Raw genomic sequence first — 19,834 nt, 5'->3', positions numbered from 1 at the left:
AAAGGGACTGGATATGAGTAACAGATTCCGATGATTTAGTGAGTGTTGGTCATGCTTTCAGCAGGGGATTGGACTAGATGACCTCCTGAGATCTCTTCCAACCGTAATATTCTTTGATTCTATGATTCTCACCCTAATGGTTGATTTAGGCAGTTTGCCGAGATTCTTGAGGTCAAGCTGCACTTGCTTGTAGCTTAAAACCCCAGGTATTCCTTTCACAGGCTAGAAATCCCTCTATCCTAGGTTCAGTCCTTCTCCCCCAGTTCAGTCCATGTTTCTCAGGTCTTTCTAGCAATCTTCTTGGGTGGGGAGTCAGTGAAGAACCACAATGATGTCACTGCCCTGCCTTAAATAGCTTTTGCATATGGCGGGGACCCTTTGTCTCCAAACTTGTTCCCACACCTTTCAGTGGAAAAACACTGATATTCTATGATGGAGTTCAGTACCAGGTGACTTGGTCACATGCCCCGTAGGGACACAGCAGCTATGACTTGGAGGCTGTTTGTAGCATCCTCAAGAAGGCTCCCCAGTGTGAGATTAGCATTTCCTAAGACCTATTGTTCTCCCTAATGGCCCTTCCCAGCCAGCCATCTAGACTGATTGCATTCTGCCTAGTGGGCATTCCCCAGTTGTAAACACATTTGTAATAAATGCATAGATAATATTCCTAACTTTAGATACCAAAATGATACATGCATACAAATACTGATAATCATATTCAGTGAATCATAACTATTTCATATCTTACGTGACCTATCTTGCATAAAATACATCATAGTTATGCCATAATCATATTATTATGAAGAATGTGGGGCATAATGCCACACCAGGAAAAGGATATTTTGGTTTATACACTTTTATTGCAAGGTGTTTTATCCTTTAGACTTTGCTGCTAGGCTGGAATGAGCAGGGTGGAATTGATTTAATGAGCCCACTGGGTGTGGCTGGCTCTGAGCCACAGCCCGCTATATCCACCATTCATGAAATTGCATAGACTCATAGACTTTAAGGCCAGAAAGGACCATCATGATCATCAAGTCTGACCTACTGCACGTTGCAGGCCACACAACCTCACCAACTCACTCCTGTAATAGAACCCTAACCTCTGTCTGAATAACTGAAGTCTTCAAATCATGATTTAAAGACTTCAAGTTACAGAGAATCCACCATTTACACTAGTTTAAACCTGCTAGTGATGCAAGCTCCATGCTGCAGAAGAAGGTGAAAAACGAGCAGGGTCTCTGCTAGTTTTACCCAGGGGAAAATTCCTTCCCGACCCCAAATATGGCAATCAGTTAGACCCTGAGCACGTGGGCAAGACCCACCAGCCAGATAAAACCAAATAAAATGAAAAAAATCAGAAATTAAAGGGTTACAAATACCTGCTGCATTCAGAAAACTATTTAAGAAACAGACTTAGCATGGCTCAATCCCAAATCTTTAATGAACTAAATTAGTTTTTCTTTTTTTCTAATGCAGTGTGATATTTGAAGCTTTACGTTGGTTTATTGTTTGTTCAATTCTCTCCTATTTTGGAGACGTTGGAGAGGTACCAGTTCAGACATCAAGGCACAGGTTGGCTATGACAGCTTATTAAATGTTTTTATATGCTCAAGTTGACAGAGGAATTATGGGCCAAATTCGAGGCATACTTACATATGATTGAGTGGAATGTCAGCCCTCTGAAGCCATGTGAGCTGGCTCAGTACTAGTGTGACTATATTCTGAGGAGAGTCATGACTCCAAGAGAGCCAGAGGGACTTCATACTCCCAGCAGATGGAGAATCATTGTGGCTTCTAAGGGAAGGTAGGAAGGGAGCTCAGTTAAATGAAAAGCACTGGTGGATTCAAGGGAGCCATGCTTAACAGTATGCCACAACATAACTCACAATGCTTTACCAGGATCCACAGGAGAGAGCGGTGTGGACAGAAGGATACAAGCATAAGTGCCAATATCTAATAAGATTCTTGAGGAAAGAGAAGTAACCCTGAATTAGTTACGAAACAGCTATATGCCAGGAAAATTAGCAGAAATACTAAACAAGGACAAAAATGGCCAAGCAGTTACCACCACTGCAAGTGGAGAGAATGCTAGATTTACGACAGAAAGTGACTGCAGGCCTGCCAAGGTAACAGCTACACCAAGATCATCTGACATAACCATCCCTGAGGAACCGAAGACCTCTAACCAAGCCCAAGGAGGATTCTGGTGCTCTTTTTTTCTTGAGGACATGGAAAATACAAGTGAAACTGCTAATGTGCAAACGATGTAACATAAATACGATGAGCCAAAAACACTGGCTCTGAGTAGCACATCAGCAGCTGAACAGGCCACTGGTGGCTCAAGCATCGATTCTGGGAACAAGATGTAGCCATGTGACCAGAAAGTCATTAAGAAGCAGTTACAACAGTTATTGATAAATGTTCAATAAGAGACAGAATAATCCTCATGTGTTAGAGGGATCAGGCTGTCTAATCTTACTCCCATCCTTGGCATCTTTATTTGGCTATTACTTGTTGGGGATTATTTATAGTTGGTGTTATTTTTTGTTTAATTTTTTTTTTAAAGGGAAACTGTAAGAGCAGCCACTCTGGATTTGCCAATTCTAGGGTTTTTCCCTTAGACTGTGGATTTTCAAACCCAGATACAGCTCTCTGGGGAAAACTCACATGTCTGTGTGCAAACTCTGATTGACTGCCCTCCCCATTAGCCCACTTTCTAGGGAAGAGCAGCCAATCAGAACTGCTGCTTTTGCTGAGGGCCAGCTTCCTCCCTCAGCGCATAGAGCAGGGTTCCCTTCCCCTGGCCCAATCCTAAAGGACCATGAGTGCTACTGAAACACTTTCATCTCGGAGCTGCAATATTGCCAACACCAAGCATTCAAAAATCAGGACTTAGCTGTCCCCCTTCCACCTGAAACAAATACGATCCTGCTTGAAAAATATGATCATTTTCAAAAATAATAATTTTGAGGTATTTTTATTAGTCTTATGGTTTTGTTGTGCCTGAAGGCGCACTCAGGTCACATTTTCAAGCTTTTCTCCAAAACCCCAGGACTATCGTTTTGATGAAAGATAAGATTCTCATGTAATCACCTGACTTCAAAAGCTAGGCTTTAACATCAAAACCAAATATCACGAGACATGCAATCAGATCACAAGAGTTGGCAACACTGGGGCAACACCAGGGCTAGAGGGTTTATTGCTCCCCTACCTGATCTGTAACTCCCTATCCCCAGGCTTAGGACAAACAAGAAGAGGAGATATCTGGAACTATCATTCTTCCCAGTACCATGTGGAGAGCAGCTTGAGCCCTCTTTTTGCACAAGGGAAGTAAGGAGCAGACCCAGAAAGGTAGCAGGCAAAAGAGCAGTCGTAGCAGAATTGGAGCTTTGAAAAGGTGTGCTGGGGGGCAAGGGCAGATATGGCCTGGAGGGGTGTGTGTGCAGAATTAATGTATAGGCTTTAGGGAGCTAGTTTCCTAAACTCAATGCTGTCAGCTTTTTGCCTCCAACCTCCCTGAGGGGGAAATTCTCTGGATTTTGATTGGTTTCTAAAGTCTCTGGTAATGTATTTCATCCTCCATAGACTACTTTCCAAAAAGTTGGACTCTTATTGCTATGGCAGCTAGAATGAAACCAAAACATTAGGGGCAGTGTCTGTCTGGGTGTCACTATAGCAGATGTAAGTGTGTTTGCATGAGTCACCTCCTGGTTCAGCTAGAAAAAACTGACATATCTTATAAACAGAGAGGGTCTCTGTAGTTGTAAATGCAGAGGTAGTGTTATTGTTATTGTTATTATTTAATGTCATTATAATCCTATAACATACCAATCAGAATACCTTATGGTGAACATGAGTGCAATCTAGGCAAGTTGCTTCATTTCCACTCTATGAATAAAGCAGTCACAAGGATTATATATAAAGAAATGCATCCAAAATATTTTTAATAGAACATTGACAGAATTTTAAAAAAATCCAATTCTTAACATCAACTCATAGGCTGATTTTTGTTAGACAATTTTGTAATCTGTATGAAGACCTAATGTAACCAGTTAGTAAACGTCTAATAAGTACTCTGTCTTTTTACATTTTCTGATAAATACCCTTTGTTATAAAAGGAATATACAATAGGTTTGAGTTCCCTTTGTGTCATGCTGGAGCACACAGGATGTTGGATAAGTGTCCTATTTTCATAAAAGTGCACAGAGACCACCTGCTGTGGATAATATAGGCTATGTTCTGTGACATCACAGCAGCCGGTAATGGGTTCTAACTTCTAACCCGCTCAGTGAAAATTATATAAAACTGAAACTTTGCAAATGCTAAAGAAATCTGCAAAGAACTCTCTTCCACCATGTTCTCTAGTTGTAAGCTAATTGCCAGACATTTTATTCTGCTCCACTTTACACTCATGATTTAAGGTAGCTAGATTTGAATAACAATAGTGTAATAATGTAATGATTATAATAATGTAATATTAGTAAATAAAGAACATGCAAAATGTAGAGGGTTTGATTAGGCCCAAAAGTGTAGCCCATTATGAGGTTGTGGTGCATAGGTGTGCCAGCCTAGGAGCTGCATAGGGAAGGGAATGTCGTACAGAAGCCACAACTCCCTCTCTCCCCCTTGTTACAGCTGGCTTATATGAGCAGTAAATTACTACTCCCAGTGTGCGGGCTCAGCACTGCTGGTCGATGCATTCTGGGAGCAGAGCGCTGGTTCTCCCCATTCCCTGTCCTTCCCATTCTGTGTCCTCTGGGATGAAGGCTATCAGCATGCATAATGCAATCCTTACTCCATTGTGCCCAGTCTCAAGGTTCACGTAGCCCACGCAGAAGACTCCTCTGCGTGGGCATATAGCCAATGTCATAATCTAGCCTAAAATATCTTTAAAGTTATTTTGATACTTTTTGGATCTACAGTGTGTTTCATGGGTAAATTACAGTAGGGAAAATTTATTGAGTAAATGGATTCTTCAAAATATTTGATAATCATGTCCATTAACTTTCACTTATATTAATTTTACTGTATTCTGGATTTTCTCACCTTTTTTCCTATGTTTCAGTTCTTAAAATTTTCCCACCAGCTTTTATTTTGAAAGGCTTCAAAGACAATCTAAAGCTTTAAAAAATCTCAGAGTACAAGTGAAACAGCTATAAACCAATTTCTTAGAATACTTCTAGGATGTTTGCTTCAGAGAAAAAAAGAAACCACACATTTTCCTTTTAATTGTATTGGTGAGATCACGCACTGTCTAAAGCTTTCACTGCTAGTTCTCCTATTTTCATTGTTTGACTACACACTTTGAATGATGATTTGTCAGGTTAAATAGAAGAAGTGTCAACATATTCTTTTATATCTGGGTGTTCCTCATAGTGAAGAGCCAACACAGACTTGATTTTTGGATGCCATTGGAGACTAAGGCCTAGAAAATCCTGGGAAGTCAATTGTATTGATTTTTCTCAAGAGCTCACTGTGACCCAGTGACCACACATCAATGTTCAATTTGCCAAGGAACAAAAGGACCTTCCTTTTCTATTTTGGCTGAGAGGTGAATGTCAGAGTGTTGTTTTATTTACCTTTTCCCCCTCTTTAATACACAATAAAGGTCCTAGAAACCTAGGAGAACACGACCAGGGTCTGTGTTTGATTGAAAACAGAGAAGAATCATTTTCCAGGGTTTGTTAGCTGAATCCTCTTAACCTCTTCTTGTCATCTGAGGTTAAAAGCTTTAAAACCATTACGATAATAGTTGTTAGTAACAGGGCAACATAGGTCTTGCAATAAGAGCTAGCAAAAAGAATATAAAGACAGCCAAATGTTTCTACCTGGTATATCCTGCCGAGGCATAACCTAGTTGGGAAGATGGAAGAGCGTAAATGCTGCAAGTACATGAGTAAATCAGCTTATAAATATTACCACTGATAGGCTAACAGTTCCACAGGAAGTCACTGTGTGGAAGAGAGGTCCAAACAAAGCAACAGATGCAGAAGAGTTTTTCAGCTACTAGGTTGGGCAGTCAGCAAAGGTTACTATTCTTTTCCTTCCTGCCCTTTATGCCTCCATTCTGGTGGGTCTGACTTCGGGATAAGGTGAGAGGCAAGTGAATGGGGAGATTCCAGTCTTAAGATTTGGGGAAGTGGGCCAAGATCACAAGGGAGCAAAGTGGAAGCTGAGGGATATAGTGTGAGGCAGCTGCTGGAGATTTAAAATCTTCCTACTTGGCCTCCTACACCGACAAGTAACATAGAGGGACAAGACTGTACGGGGTATACCATTCCTTTAAGGCCAGAGGGAGACCGATTATCCCATTCCAGGAGTTTGAGGGCAGACCATGATCTAGGGAATGGCAGAAGTAGATTCTGGGAGACAGGAAGTGGTCTCTGGGGAATAGTAAGTGTTTGGGGAAGTATCCATACTACTGTTTATTTAAGGCCCAGGACCAAGAGAGGTGTAATGTAAGGTGGGGCAAAGCTCTGTTTCTCTCAGTCAACCAGAACAAGCTCTGGGAAGGAAAGCAGCATATAATCTGCCTCTTCTCTCCTAGTGGAAAGACCTTAAGGAAAAATCTTCTTGCCTGCTGACCTCTCCCAGCCTAGGGGAGAGGAGCTGAAGTGCTTTCACCTGGCCTCCAGGTGACAGAAGATGATTGGAGGATTGTGCCCCAGCAGAGATGCCTGGGAGGGAACGACTTTGTTATGAAGGTATTGTTTTGAGTTCTGTTTATTTGAAACACTTTATTGCCAGTCGGGGTAGAACTGAGCGAGGTAATTTAAAGCAGCCAATTGGGAGAAGCTGGTTTAAGCTGGTTTATATCATGGATGGATATAAACTGTTCAGGAAGAACAGGCAGGGCAGAAAAGGTGGGGGAGTAGCATGGTATGTAAGGGAGCAGTATGACTGCTCAGAGCTCCAGTATGAAACTGCAGAAAAACCTGAGAGTCTCTGGATTAAGTTTAGAAGTGTGAGCAACAAGGGTGATGTCGTGGTGGGAGTCAGCTATAGACCACCGGAACAGGGGGATCAGGTGGATGAGGCTTTCTTCCGGCAACTCACGGAAGTTACTAGATCGCAGGGCCTGGTTCTCATGGGAGACTTCAATCACCCTGATATCTGCTGGGAGAGCAATACAATGGTGCACAGACAATCCAGGAAGTTTTTGGAAAGTGTAAGGGACAATTTCCTGGTGCAAGTGCTGGAGGAACCAAGTAGGGGCAGAACTCTTCTTGACCTGCTGCTCACAAACCGGGAAGAATTAGTAAGGGAAGCAAAAGTGGATGAGAACCTGGGAGGCAGTGACCATGAGATGGTCGAGTTCAGGATCCTGACACAAGAAAGAAAGGAGAGCAGCAGAATACGGACCCTGGACTTCAGAAAAACAGACTTTGATTGCCTCAGGGAACTGATGGGCAGGATCCCATGGGAGAATAACATGAGGGGGAAAGGAGCCCAGGAGAGCCGGCTGTATTTTAAAGAATCCTTGTTGAAGTTACAGGGACAAACCATCCCTATGTGTAGAAAGAATAGTAAATATGGCAGACGACCAGCTTGGCTTAACAGTGAAATCCTTGCTGATCTTAAACACAAAAAAGAAGCTTACAAGAAGTGGAAGATTGGACAAATGACCAGGAAGGAGTATAAAAATATTGCTCAGGCATGCAGGAGTGAAATCAGGAAGACCAAATCACTAGTGGAGTTGAGCTAGCAAGAGATTTTAAGAGTAACAAGAAGGGTTTCTTCAGGTATGTTAGCAACAAGAAGAAAGTCAAGGAAAGTGTGGGCTGCTTACTGAATGAGGGAGGCAACCTAGTGACAGAGGATGTGGAAAAAGCTAATGTACTCAATGCTTTTTTTTGCCTCTGTCTTCACGAACAAGGTCAGCTCCCAGACTACTTCACTGGGCAGCAGAGAATGGGGAGAAGGTGACCTACCTTCTATGGAGAAAGAAGTGGTTTGGGACTATTTAGAAAAGCTGGACGAGCACAAGTCCATGGGGCCGGACGCACTGCATCTGAGAGTGCTAAAGGACTTGGCAGATGTGAGTGCAGAGCCATTGGCCATTATCTTTGAAAACTCATGGCGATCGGGGGAGGTCCTGGATGACTGGAAAAAGGCTAATGTAGTGCCCATCTGTAAAAAAGGGAAGATGGAGGATCCTGGGAACTACAGGCCAGTCAGCCTCACCTCAGTCTTGGAAAAATCATGAAGCAGGTCCTCAAGGAATCAATTTTGAAGCACTTAGAGGAGAGGAAAGTGATCAGGAACAGTCAGCATGAATTCACCAAGGGCAAGTCATGCCTGACTAATCTAATTGCCTTCTATGATGAGATAACTGGCTCTGTGGATGAGGAGAAAGCAGTGGACGTGTTGTTCCTTGACTTTAGCAAAGCTTTTGATACGGTCTCCCACAGTATTCTTGCCAGCAAGTTAAAGAAGTATGGGCTGGATGAATGGACTATAAGGTGGATAGAAAGCTGGCTAGATCGTCGGGCTTAACGGGTAGTGATCAATGACTCCATGTCTAGTTGGCAGCCGGTATCAAGTGGAATGCCCCAAGGGTCGGTCCTCGGGCCAGTTTTGTTCAATATCTTCATATATGATCTGGAGGATGGTGTGGATTGCACCCTCAGCAAGTTTGCAGATGACACTAAACTGGGAGGAGAGGTAGATATGCTGGAGAGTAGGGATAGGATACAGAGGGCCTTAGACAAATAAGAGGATTGGGCCAAAAGAAATCTGATGAGATTCAACAAGGACAAGTGCAGAGTCCTGCACTTAGGACGGAAGAATCCAAAGCACCGCTACAGACTAGGGACCAAATGGCTCGGCAGCAGTTCTGCAGAAAAGGACCTAGGGGTTACAGTGGACGAGAAGCTGGATATGAGTCAACAGTGTGCCCTTGTTGCCAAGAAGGCCAATGGCATTTTGGGATGTAGACGTAGGGGCACTGCCAGCAGATCAAGGGACATGATCGTTCCCCTCTATTCGACATTGATGAGGCCTCATCTGGAGTACTGTGTCCAGTTTTGGGCCCCACGCTACAAGAAGGATGTGAAAAAATTGGAAAGCGTCCAGCAGAAGGCAACAAAAATGTTTAAGGGACTGGAACACATGACTTATGAGGAGAGGCTGAGGGAACTGGGAGTGTTTAGTCTGCGGAAGAGAAGAATGAGGGGGGATTTGATAGCTGCTTTCAACTACCTGAAAGGGGGTTCCAGAGAGGATGGATCTAGACTGTTCTCAGTGGTAGCAGATGACAGAATAAGGAGTAATGGTCTCAAGTTGCAGTGGGGGAGGTTTAGGTTGGATATTAGGAAAAACTTTTTCACTAGGAGGGTGGTGAAGCACTGGAATGCGTTACCTAGGGAGGAGGTGGAATCTCCTTCCTTTGAGGTTTTTAAGGTCAGGCTTGACAAAGCCCTGGCTGGGATGATTTATTTGCGGATTGGTCCTGCTTTGAGCAGGGGGTTGGACTAGATGACCTCCTGAGGTCCCTTCCAACCCTGATATTCTATGATTCTATGATTCTAAGGGCTGCAGCCTGCTACAGGGAACATATGGCAATGTTGCCAAATCTTATTATATCTGGTGTTTTGCTAAAAGTGCTAGGCTCTGCAGTCATGTGGATAGAACAGAATCTCAGCTGTCACTATATAAATGAGTAAGTTTCTAGCCCCTGTGGTTGCAGAAATAAGCTTGAACATATGACCCCTAAGGTTCAGAGGCCAGAAAGCAAATAAAAAGAACTCTACATGTATTATTTTTAAAAATCTCATGATTTTTATGCTCTGTCTCATAACGATTTAGGGTCTGACTCATCTTTTTTTTAATGCTTAGGGTGGTAATGCAATCCTGGTGATTATGGGGGAGTGAGGCAGACTGACATGAGTTCTACTTTATATCGGATATGAGCTATTGACTGATTAATGTTGAGTATAAGAATATATGATCCCTGTCTCTTTAAACTCAGATGCAAGGCCGACAGGGAGCTGGCCTCCAGATGATACCTCGATCTAGGACAATCAAAATGGAAAACATATGTCTGTAGGCCACAACAAAGATCAGTCAGCTTTGGGATACGGAGATATTTCTTTGGATATAAGGGGTGGATTCTGCCTGACCCTCCAGACTGATTCTAGTACTCTACTGCTATACCACAAGGGACTAGTAGAGAATTCCTCTGGTGAACTCACTGTTTTGGTCCACCATGTGTAGCCTCATGTTGGCCCCCATTGCAAGCCCCAGCTCAGGTCATGTGCTACAGTGGAACTGTAGTGTTTTGTACCACCAGATACTTGGGCTGGTTAAGCCTGTGAAGCAGTTCATGTACAACCAAGAATCAAAGGTAGATTAAAGATGATTTTGTCACTCTCCCCAGGGGGTGTGCATTCTGTGCTGGACTTCCTAGGGGACAGAGCACAGAATTTCAGTCAAGATGTAGAAGGCTGCAGCATGAAATAGAGAAAAGAGAAAGCAAACCCATGGTCTTTTCCCAGAGTTTCCACTTTGGTTTATATGTACTAATAATTGAAAGCTTCCAGGGGAAGCCCTGAAGAGGGGTATAAAAGAGGGGTATAAAAATGGGCTAAAGGAGAAAAATGGAAAGGATGGAGGTAAGATACAGAATGGAAGGGGAGTAGTGATAAAACAACACAGAAAGGTTGAGGAGACGGGGAAAGAGAAAAGAGAAAAAAATAAAGGTGACCAAAAACCCAGGTATGAGCACCTTACAATGTTGGGGAGGGTCAGCTCTAGATCACATTCCACCAGGCCTCTGTGCTCATCGGGGCTAAACCAAAGCCTGAGATCTGAACCCCCTGAGCCATGGAAAAAATAATTTGCAGAACTGAGCTCTTGTGATTGAAGTCCATGTCTAGGCAAAAGAGAAGAAAGAGCTAGTCCCACCTCCTGGAGAGAACCCCAAGGTGACTGTGGTGTGTTTTACAATGAAAGAACAAAAGGAGGCTAAATCTATGCCAGAGAGTTTGCTAAATTTTTGTATAACTTTGCAGAAAGAAAATGGATGTTGAAGGGTACTCTTAAACAGAAAGCAGAACTGCCACCCTCGGCTGTTTAATGGCTTGTAAATTAGTAGCAGGGATGAAGAAGAATGGGTATGGTAAATGAGGAATGCTGAAATTAGAGGCATGGCAAACTGTATCCCTCATTTCCTCCTCATCATCCCTCTACCTTCACCTCTTCCACTTGTACAGAAGTTTTGAACTAGTTAATGTCCATTTGGGTGACCAAGGGGGTTTCCAGTCTTACTGTGAATCCAGGAGCCTAACAAACACAAGAGGGTGTTTAACTAGGCTGGAAAAGATTAACATAGGAATTGAAGTGAAATGTAGTAGAACAGAGAATTATGGAGTACCAGAAAAGTGGATCCATTCACAGATCTTCATAATTTTCCACATGTACTTACACTGGCCTACAACGTGTTAACAGGGTTTGTAAGATTTTTTAATAACCAAATTATTGAGTTCTCAATCTGTCTCACTATGAATGACTGGTAGACTGCAATTGAATGCTGGCTGATTAATGGCTCAATTAAACACTGGTAAAAGATCTCACAAGGAGTGAGTTAAGGACACCCTCACCATGACAATATTAACTCTTAATATACTTCCATGTATAATTTTGTTTCTCAGCTTGAATTTATTTTACTAAGGCTATATATCCTAGATACTAATATGAGTTCCTTTTTTTGTAATGATGCTCACTCCCATTAAAGTGAAAGGTAGTCCAGAACTAGAAATGGGGGAGTACAGTTTCCTGGCAACTACATCTAAACTCAAGTGCATCATTAATGCCCATATACTTCCATTTTCCATACCAGACTATTTGATGTGTTCATTCTCAGACTCTGAGGCACTATTGCCAGTAATTCAGCATTTTCTGGTAGTGACATTCCATGCTGGGCAATGTCCTCATCTAGAAGTGATGTAGCATTCCTGGAAATAAGAAAACATGTTAGCAACCCAATAAATGGTAAAGAAATATTGAAAATCCTGACCTATGCGAGCAGATTCCTTCATATCCATTCAGATCTTTAAATTGTATTTTGGGTCTCAAGGTTTGTGGTGTTGCTCTCTATGATCCTATTTTACCTACACACTATGTTTTCAAATAAAAAAAACTACCTGCTTAATTCCCTTAGCCCCAAATTCTAAATTAATTTAAAGGCCTTCTGCTTACAAAATGTTGTATAGGTTTTGAAATTGATTTTTGGGTTTTTTGGGGGGTGGGTCTTTGAGAGGGAGGAATTTGATATTAGAATCTGAAGACATTTTTCAAAGTTTTAGAATTTAGATATAACGAGTGTTCACAGTTTTTGTCTGTGTTATTTAAGTTTCTGACTTCTCAACTTTTAAAGAACAAGTATCTTTTTTCCTAAGCTCTTTGGAAATTGTAAAATTATCACTAAAGCCCTGATGCTGTAAAGACTCATGCACATGCTTAGTTTAACTCATACTTTATGAATTTTCTTTGACTTCAGTGGAGCTGTTTCCAATGGGTTCAAGTCTTCGCAGGACTGGGGACTAGGACTGTCTCTTGGATTTGTTGTGTAGCTGGATTTCCATGTGAAAGGCACATAGACAGTACTTTAACTGTGGTTCTCCCGCTTATTGATTTTGGACCAGACTGTGCTTTTGGGTGGTGCACAGTTCAGCCTGCAGCAGTTTGGAGAAGTAATCGTGACTCAGATTTCAGTAAAGGAGTTATGTTCCCAGGAATAAGTAATTTGCTACTGATAAAGCGCCCTTCCTGGTGCCAGACTGCTACCCTCCTGCACTGTGTCAGTGCATTGTACATTGGGGGAGATGGGGCGCAATCAAGGCTCTGCTCCCTTGCTCTGGGATTGTGGGCACCTAACATCTACTGTTCCCTCCTCCATGCCAGGAAAGGTCCCAGGAGGCCACTCAAGGTGGGTATGCAATGGGGAGCATGCTTACTTTGCCTTTTGCCCATGGGCTATGTAGTTCAAGCCGTGCTGTGTTCTTAAAAGATTCAATCATTTCCAAATTACACCATCTTTTAGCCCTCAAACCATACAAATCTTACTTCACAGACAGAAGAAAGGGTGAGAAGATGCTGTATGACCTGGTGGTGGCCATCTGAAACATTTTCATTTTACCCACTCTCATTAAGCCACATTAATATGATGCCTCTCTGAACTATTTGATGGAGGGCTCTAATATTTCTGAACAGTATGATAGAAAAACCTTTACACTGTTGGCACTAGCTACAACTATCTGAATCAAAGCCCGACAGTTTGATAACAGCTTTACCATAAAAAAAAATCTTTCACTTACAGTATATTTTACACAGCACAGCACCAAGCCTTTTCAGTCCTTCTCTGTAGTATCTAAGGATAGCATGTCTTCAGTCTGAATTGGTTTGGTGGGTAAATAGCAGGATTTCCACAAACTCTACCCGTGTTTCATTGGTTTTCTGATGTTCAGCAATATCCATCTCTTCTGGGAGTAATTTAGCATATCTCTACCTAATAAATTTTATAACTACAAGCTTTGTAAGACATCTGTGACATTTAGGTTGCATTATTAAAAAAATAAAATAGTGTATATGTTCAAACATCAAGGGGTTTTACTCATGCAATGCAATAAAAAAGACAGGAAAGTATACAAAGTTTACACGCTTTGCATATCTGATTTTTTCCCCCATATTTCAGACTCTTGTATGTATTGTCTGTCTGAGTTTGGAATGCAGCAGTAACAGAGAGATGAAAAACTTCACTAACAGCTTTCTAATGAACTCCTTAAAAGAAGGCATTATAGAGATTAGTTTTAGTGCTGCAAAATATATAGGAGGCCTTAGAAAAGAAATGCCATTTCAGACTATAGAAGATTAAAAAATATATAGTTTCTTTCTGGCAATAATTTCTTCAGAGTCCTGCAAATTCTTATGCTACCTCCTGTTTCAAAAGAGAGGAGTCAAGCTGACCTCAATTTTTTCCCCCATAATGAAAGCCTTAATTATTATCAAAACACTAACCTACTGCCATTTACAAGAACGGCAGCAGTTGATAATCACCATATATAACAGATTCTAACCTAACTAAGTTAACTGCAGAGGCCGAGATGCCTAGCCAGTCATGTCTACTGAATTCCACAATAATTACTAATAATACCTTAGCAAGAGCTGTCTGGCACCTTGATCAAGTGTTTCATACCTGACAAAATTATCACCTGAATCGCTCCATAGGATTGGAATCGGAGTGTTTCATCATCTTTCAGCATTGCCTGCACAGCAGAAAGGTTAATCTTCCCATATTTAGAATATGTGTAGAAGTTCAATGGAGTTTGTGTGGGAAATGAAAACAAGAGTCGTAGGGGGGAAAAGTTACCTTTTATGGCATGACTGTCTGTCACTATGTTTCCTGTCTATTCTTTTACACCATTGCAAAGCAAATTCAAAGTGGGTATAAAATTTTACTAAATTAAAATGGTAGCATTTTATACCAACTCCCCAATTACTTTGCATGGATATAAATGACTATCCAGGGTGATAAGCTATGAGAAATCAGAATATCAACCTCTACTGGAATGACATCTTCCTCCCTGAGTAAAGGAAAGAAAATGTGATGTATTCAAGAGAACAACTGTCAATAACACATGCAGTCTTTTGTCTATCTGGTGCACACATAACTGGTTCTATTGTAACTGGCTACCCAGCAGTTCTAAAGAGTTTCTGGGAGGCAGTAGTTGGATTTGCTGATTATTTCATAAAAGGTATTTGGGTTTAATGTTGTAGGTGAAGAAAGGGATAATGTAAGAGATGATGACGGCATGGCTGAGAGCTCGTTAGTCAATTATTGTGATTAATTAGCATTTTTGCTTAGCAACATAAATGTGTATTTACTGCATAGTCAGATTAAAAACATTTTGAGTTCCCGCAACATACATCAGCCTCTTAAAAAAACAGGCCAATAGGTCTTGCATTCTGAATCTTACACTCTTAAGTGAGATAGAACATAGCATAAATTTTCAAAGGGCTATTGAGAGGTAAATATTATCTAGCCTTGTGCCATATGGAAGTATGGTTTCCATTTTGCCCCTGAAATGGTTCTTATTTTAGAGCTAGATTTGACTATGGCCCGTGTATCTGTAAATACAATTCCTTGCATCACATAAGCTAGATTCAGGGTTTGTCTACATGGGGGCACTCAGGAAAATTAATCCAAATTTTCTAACAATGTGAATTTAAAGTGAATTAGTTAAAGTGCATTGACATGTATGGACACTGTAATGCATAATTAAAGTGTCCTTAATTTGGCTGAGTTTAGTTCACTTCCAAAGTTAATTAAGATAAACCGAATTAAGGCCACTTTAATTTTGAATCAAAGTGATCACACAGGGGTTTAATGCAGTTAACTAATCCATTTTAAAATCACTCCTTTAGTTAATTTGCATTAATGTTCCTGAGAGTCTCTGTGTAGATAAGCCCTTAGCTATATTAAGCAGGAACAGTGTCTTATTCTCTCCTCCACCTCAATTACATTTTTGTCATTGTATTGCACTGTATGGATTTTTGGACTAGGTGTAGACATACGAACTGTAATGCTAATTAGCCCTCCAAAATGTTCCCTAAATGTTCAGCAAGTTTCTTAGTTTCAAAAATGGAGTGAGTGAATTTGGAGTTCATGAAGGTAAGGGATTGGTAGTATTGGCATGCATTGTGATATTTGCACCACTCAACTCATTGTTGCATTGTAGTCATGATCCCTAACACTCCCTGAGCAGATTGTGTTACCTGTGCTGAACTAAAGCAAATTAGCTAATCTTGGTTGGTGGCCATCATCTGGGCTAACACCAAGGATTGAACTGGGGAGTTCCTGAGTAAAACATGAATCTGTACCACCTGAGTTAAAGAGCTGGGCTGTGAAAGTGGGGCCTGTAACAGACTCATACTCTGTGGATCAGGCACAAGAGGGTAGAGACAACACGCTGCCTAGCCCACGCTGTTCACTTGCTTTGTGGTATAAACAGATTATAGAAGTTAGAGATGGAAAGACCTTTTAGCTCATGAAATCAATCCCCAGGTCTGATTGTGTACCCTAATTTTTTTGTTTTTAAATCAGAAAGGCCTAGTACGCTGTCCCCACTGAACCACAAAGGTACCCTTTTTTCCCCCCGTAAGGAATTCTCGTGCAGTAGTTCATATTCCAGCAGTTAAAATGTCAAATGGTGTGTGTCATACAGGTGGCAAAAGTGAAATTATTTATGGTATGAAATCTGAATTTTGGCTGGGAACCCCAATAATCGCATGACAGGAAGTTCCAAGAGTTATCAATTGGAACAAAATATAATAAATACCTGGGTCTAATTTTGCATAACTGAGGTGTTTGGCTATGCTTTGGCTAAGCACCTAAACCAAACTCTAAACCTATTCAAAGCTTATCCAAACTATCTGTGCTTCTTGCTTCAGTGAAACTGGTCTGAAAACTTTGTAAGGGGTTTCATCATGATATTTTTAGTGATTCCATTTCTGGTCCCAGCCAGAAATGCTGTGAAAACAACCTTTTATGGGATAATTCTGATAGTGTTGGCTTCCCTCTTGGCCAGAACCCCAAAAATGAAGAAGGGGAAAAGTTACCAACCACATTAGAACCTCTAAAAAGGTTCTGTTTGAATTTGATTATAAACCTGGATGACAGTTGTGGGGCAGAGAAAGAAGGTAGAGTTCCTGTTTTACCTGAACCAGTATCCCCATCTCTCATTATAATCTCTTTCATTAGTTTGCTCAGGGCTGAAGTCCAAGACACAAGCTTCACTTTCCATCTCCCGACTCAGAGTCACTATCCGAATCCCACAAATGGGTAGTAAATTGTTTGAATTAGAATTAGATGGGCACAGGTTATGCCACTTTCAGCTAATTTGTGTTAGTTCTACAGTAGCCCTGTGGTCTTTGAACAGCTCAATTGTTAGAGTAATGGGAGAGGGAAAAGGAAAGTAATGGGACAATGGGCCCTTGATGTTCAACAATATCACTGTTTTTCTTAAATTGGCAAGCATCAGCAGATTGACATAGATACAGTGTTTGACAGTGGTGCCTGCATGCCAGCTTCTTCTTCTTTTTTTCTTACTTTCTTAAGGAGAAAATAGAGCAAATATTCTTTATAGCTTTGGTCGTATTCACCATTAAAAGTAGGAAAATTTTATACACGCAAGATGTTGGTATCAGTTTCTTAAAATTTCTGACTTTTTTTTTCTGGGAAAGTTTCCACCAAATATCATTCATATGCTGTTGCCTACAAACTGACAGCTGTGACACAAGTCATAGACAAATGGCATTTAAAAGTGAATGGGGAGATAAAGGAAAGTTTTTCTTCCTTGGTTATTTTATAGTGCCCAAAATGGTTCTAGGCACTTCAGAGAGAATTAAAATAGACACAAACAGGGTGGAGCCAAGTCACCTGAGCCCAAATCAGGAGGAGGTAGGAAAGGGGGCAGAAACAGATGCAACTCATGAGTTTACTTGCATGCATGGTATTAGTGGAGTTTTTTATGTTTATTTATTTTAAACAATGTTTTAAAAAACATGGTGGGGCAGGGGTTGGGGGAGGGAAAATTGTGGAAGGGGATAAATTATTAGGATCATATGAAAAGTTAGAAGGAAAAGGGAGAGAGGCACTTTTACCACAAGACTAACTACACTGGCTGGCAGCAGAAGAAGGTTATTATCCTCTGTGAACCAAGTAGAGGAAGACCTGGGCCTGAGTTGCTCCATTGTATCCATCAAAGCCAAAGACAAAGATATGCAGGTTCTTTCTGAAAGATCGTGTAGCTAATGGATGGGTCTGCAGTATTAGAGGCTTGAGTTCCGTTCCCAGCTTGTGTAGCTTCTCAGTGGGGTAAGAGACTTCTTAATAATAAAGCTTGTGCAGCATACATAATTGTTAATAATCAGAAGAAATAAGTCCAGAATTCATTCTGTCCTGGGGTGAAATCCTGGCCCTGTTGAAGTCAATGGGAGTTTTGCTATTGACATCAGTGGGGCCAAGATTTCACCCCTGGTTCTCAATGCGCAGCATATCTTCCCTTAGGTGAAATAATATTGAATGGAGCAGGAATCATTTCATTTTTATCCCATCTTGACTCAGTGTAAAGTGCTGAGGTGAGACACCAGGATGATACCTGCACAGTGCCATAGAATGTTAAGGGATTTGGGGAGCAATCCAAAACCAAGCTGCAACAGGCAAACTACTGCCTGGAAATGACTATTTTTGATAGCTAACAAATCTGCCATTCTGAATGGCTTTTCATGAGGCCAACAAAAGGCACCACCCTAACCACCCCCTGCCAAACTTCAAAGTCTTGTTGCAAATCTTGGCAATAGTGGAACCCTTCCAAAAATGGTTGCAGGAGTTTTAAAAATGGAAAGCACTGTCCAATGCTAATATAAGGTTTGCATGCACTTCCCCTATAAATATCTGCAGTGTAATTGTAGTCATATTGCTCTGAAGACATTAGGGAGACAAGGTGAGTGAGGTAACATCAGAAGGGTTTTCATCAGAAGAGGTACTTGGAAACCATAGAGATTGGCTTAATACAAAAAAATGACTAGAGTAATTTCAACAGAAAACGGTTCTTGCTCTTCATCCTCCCCAGAAGAGTACGCCTTGCAAAGAGCTGTAGTGCCCAGTCTTCACTCAGTTAGGCTAAGAGGAGGCTGCACTAGCTTCATGTTTCTTTTAGAACCAGAGTGTGAAAGGATAAGTGGTTTTTTTGTTACTGAAAGCTGGTGATTCTGTAAATGTCAATGAGTTATAGGAACAAATGTTTGCTCCTCACTTACAGTAATGGCTTCGCAGCATGCCATAAATCAGTTCCAGTTCAGTAGACTAATGCACTTCTTGTGGGAGAGTATTTTGGGGACTGAAATGTATAGTCTGACAAGAATCCATTAAAAAATTGTGAGACTGGATCTCCAAAAAGGCCTTTGAAAAGAAGCCCTATAATTATTTAAAAAATTAAGGTGATCCAGTTCTGAATGTTATTTGGGCTGGTATTGCAATCATTATAATTAGTGCTTTCTACAAACAGCAGATCTGCATAAATACTAAGTATTTTCTTTAATATTACTATTGAAGGTGTGTGTGTGAAAGCAGGGGCATATTTCCAGAATATGAATGATGAAAGTGCATTGAAGACTGATGCTGCTGCTCTTCCAATGTGTAATCAAGATGTCGTGCTTATGAAAATAACCAGTTTGTCAATAAATATTAAAAAATGAAGAAGGGACTGAATAGCAATTCTTACATCTCAGAGGCATTCTTTGTTCTTTAACTGGTAATAAGTGGCCTAGTTGCTTGGGGGTTGCTGATATCTGTCTGACTTATTTGCATCCTAAATTAAATAAAGAAACATTGATCTGTGTACACAGCAGCCCTCAGTCCTCTGCTGTGCTGAAGCAGACCTCAGTGGAGAAAGGCAAAGGTAGGTTAGGGTTGCTATAGTTTATCACAGTGCAGTGATTTTTCAGGGCCATTAGGTTCGTAAAGATCTCCCGCAGAGCCTACCCTTTCCTGTCCCCATCACACACTCTTTAACCTCCGGCCTGCCCCCAATAGACCTTCCCTTTGCTGGGAAGTGTGGGCAATGGTGATGTTCAATCAGAAAAGTTAGCTTTCTATCGCCATTAAGTAACTATACCAGGAAGCAGAACTGCAGTTCAAATAGCTGGGAATGCATCATTCCAGTTGCATGAAATTTTGTCATTCAATACTTTAGCTGTCCATATCTCCCCAAGATGAATGAGTGTTCTTTTTATTTCTCCAGTGCCCACTGAAGAGGAAAAAATATTTTTT

This window comes from Lepidochelys olivacea (assembly GCF_965140295.1).
Source record: "Lepidochelys olivacea isolate rLepOli2 genome assembly, chromosome: 1".
NCBI lineage: Eukaryota > Metazoa > Chordata > Testudines > Cheloniidae > Lepidochelys > Lepidochelys olivacea.
This window is presented reverse-complemented; position numbering follows the sequence as displayed.